Source organism: Carlito syrichta, unplaced genomic scaffold, assembly GCF_000164805.1.
Source record: "Carlito syrichta isolate Samal-C Ts95f unplaced genomic scaffold, Tarsius_syrichta-2.0.1 Scaffold314086, whole genome shotgun sequence".
In the NCBI taxonomy this organism is placed as follows: Eukaryota; Metazoa; Chordata; class Mammalia; order Primates; family Tarsiidae; genus Carlito; species Carlito syrichta.
In genome coordinates this window covers 254,168-256,733 of record NW_007258182.1, presented here as the reverse complement: position 1 = coordinate 256,733, position 2,566 = coordinate 254,168, and the positions used below count along the sequence as shown (strand labels likewise).

Below are 2,566 nucleotides of genomic sequence, written 5' to 3'. Positions count from 1 at the left end.
ACCCATCCATTTATCTACCCACTCATTTATCCATCCACCCATCCATCCATTCATTTATCCATCCATCCATCCATCCATCCATCCATCCATCCATCCATCCATCCATCCATCCATCCATCCGTCATGTGTCACATACCCAGTGTGTGCCAGGTTTTATGTGAGATTCTAGAGATACATTGGTGAATGAGGCTGGCACTGTCCCAATTTTTGTGGCCCTTAGGTTCCTGTTGAGGGTCAGACATTTAAATATACCTCAGACATGACTGCAGTTGGTGTCATGACATCATGTGGCACTGTGGAGACACATCATAGCGCTCCCCATGACCTCTCTGTCTGCTGAGCTACCCTCAGACAATCACTCCACTCATTATAGTAGGTTCTCTGCTTGAGAGGTTGATTCTAGGCAGATCACACACACATACATACACATAGAATTATTTATGCACATGCATACCCTTATATTCATATACACATATATATTCACACACACACTCATGCACACACGCAGACCTAGAACAAAGAGTTTAGAAGGGAACATGATACAGATCATCAGGGAGAGTAGAGGAGGGAGGAAGCAGCCAAGTTGTAGGTGGTGGGCATGGAGGGTGTTTCAGGTAGGATTTAGGACTTGGATGACCATCCTGGTTGGTGGGCCTGAAAAGCAGTCAGCAGGGGCGTTGCCTAAGCACAAGAGCGAGGAGAATAAGTCCTGGTTGTATGTGAGGCTATGAAGACCCCAGTCTGAATGGGGCAGTGGGCTCATGGGATCAACAGTGGGCATCCATAGGGCCAGGATGAGGACTTGGGTGGAGCTTGGCAAGGCGTTCAGGTCCCTTCTGGGCACTCACTGCATGCGTGCCAGTGCCTGTCTTGGTGAGGGAGGCCCTCTTCCCACCTTCCCTTCCCTGCCCTCTTGGGCACCCCTGCCCGGTGACCTCCAAGTGCCCTCATGTCAGGCCCACTGGGAGCTCTTTCATGTCCTGCTCTCTCCACTAGGCCACCCCTCCTGATTTGGGTGGAGGTGCCCATGTCTCTCTTGGGTAGCTCCTAGTGACACTGGGCATGCTTGCGTGGCTGCAGGCAGGGAGTTTGGGGTTCCACCCCGCAGACAGTTGTCAGCTCAATTTCATGCTAGAGTGGCAGGCAGCTCAGCTGGCCAGGGCTGTGCCACTTGTCAGGTGACCATGTCCTGGTGTGGTCCTCCGGGGTCTACCAGCCTCCAGCAGGGTACCCTTCCTTTCTAGCCCCTTGGACTGACTTGCCTGGGGAGATGTGAACTGTCAGAAGGCTGCCAGCCTTTCCCAGGACTCACAGTGACTCCTTGTGGGTATAGAAAATTCAAATTCCTGGTCCTGACCCCCCAGCCCTGGTCCCCTTCATCAGCAGCCCCTGACAACTTCATCAGCAGTTCCATTTTTTTCCCCCTTAGCAGTTTGCTAAACCATCCATCGCTTGGTTTCTTTTAACCCAAGCCTGGTTTTCTGCAGACTCACCATCTGGGAGCTTGCTTAATCTTGGTTTGATTCCAGTGGAGATAATGGGCAAACCTGTAGGTGAGATGATGTGTGTGAAAATGCTTTGTGAACGGAGGAATACTGCATAAACCTTAGGTGTTATGAATCTGGGGGCTGGGGAAGGGTGCCTGGCAGTGGTTCGGGTCTGTTGACTGAGTCACTCGGGGCAGGACAGCCATCCCAGGAGGAAAGGAAGAGGAGTACTCTCAAAAAGGGCCCATGTACCACCAGTCCCTAGGTTCCTTCTCAGAGAAGTGGAAAGAGAAGTGCCCCTGATTCTGTTTTACGAACAGTCTTTTTAATGAGCACCTATTATTTCATGCCAGGCACTGAGTGTGTAGAGTGAACAAGCTCTGCAGGGGCTGACGTGGGTGCCTTGCCTGCCCCCACCTGCCCACACCCCTCTCCTGTCCCTCAGCTCCCCTAACTGGGACTGTCTCTGATTGGATGACTCTGTGGTGACGCTTCTGGGGCCCTCAGGAATTAGGGACACTCATGGCTATAGGAGGAAGTCCCTGAGTGAGGGCAGGGACAAGAAGCTGAGGCCTGGGTGGAAGGGTGGGGGGAACCCATGCACCCCAGATAAACCCTGGAGAGAAGGCAAGAACATTTTACTTATTTCTGTCCTCTTGTGTCCTTTCTTTTTCCTATGGGAGGCCTTAGAAACACCCAGAGATGGCAGCCAGCTAGGAACCTTACATAGGTGTCTGGAGGTCAGGGCTGGAAGGGCGCTTCAAGATTTCTTTCCCAAACCTAGGGACCAGGGGCCTGGTCCACAGCCCCACAGCCAGTTGGCAGCAGAGCAGACCCCCTTGGCTACACTGTGCTTCCTCTTTCTCCAAACCTGCTCCCCCCAAAAAACTTTCCCTCGGTTGGGGTGGATGTGGGATTGGATTCCCATCGTGGGGCTGCTAAGCAGGGTTGTGGGGTCTTAGACACCACAGTGGAGCCGAGCCGTGAGTTGTGGGGCCCTGTGTCTGGGTATCTTTTTTTTTTGAGTTGGAGTCTCACTCTGTCGCCCAGACTGGAGTTCAGTGGCCGCTCCCGGCCAC

The 2,566-nt window shown here is 52.9% G+C and overlaps 1 protein-coding gene across 1 annotated transcript in view; it reads left to right on the top strand.

Annotated features, from left to right (window-relative positions):
• GFRA2 (GDNF family receptor alpha 2) overlaps positions 1-2,566 on the top strand; it is a 98,461-nt gene that overhangs the window by 87,645 nt on the left and 8,250 nt on the right. The window lies entirely within an intron of this gene.